Source organism: Echinops telfairi, unplaced genomic scaffold, assembly GCF_000313985.2.
Source record: "Echinops telfairi isolate 266 unplaced genomic scaffold, ASM31398v2 ScPeMD7_7469;HRSCAF=8507_1, whole genome shotgun sequence".
Classification (NCBI taxonomy): Eukaryota; Metazoa; Chordata; class Mammalia; order Afrosoricida; family Tenrecidae; genus Echinops; species Echinops telfairi.
The window spans coordinates 104,092,586-104,093,059 of NW_022111373.1; positions in this window are offsets into that span (position 1 = coordinate 104,092,586).

Below are 474 nucleotides of genomic sequence, written 5' to 3' on the forward strand. Positions count from 1 at the left end.
CTCTCAGTGAGTCAAATTCAGAAATTTTGATTGTTTCTTCTTTACCTTTCATGAACAGTATATCCTACTATTTCCTTTTCTAGACTGCTGCTTTCTCCTTGCTGAAAATGTGACAGAAAAAACTAATATGGCACTAGGTCATCATTTTCTAAAAACATTTTCATTGGCACTTATAAAATTTATTGGCACTTATATTATAAAATTCAATATTTAATTCAATAATTAATTCATTCAATAGCCAATTCATATCATTGGCACTTCACATATTATAAAATTCAATAGTTAATAGATGGTATGATCATCACTACAAGCAACTTTAGAACACTTTCAAATTCCTTGTGCTTACTGTTTATTCATGTAATTATTTTATTAATTGTGGCCAAAAGACACACCACAAAACATTCTCCAATTCAACAACTTCGACATGTATCATTCAGTGTCATTGCTTATACCTTTCGTGTTGTAAAACCATTA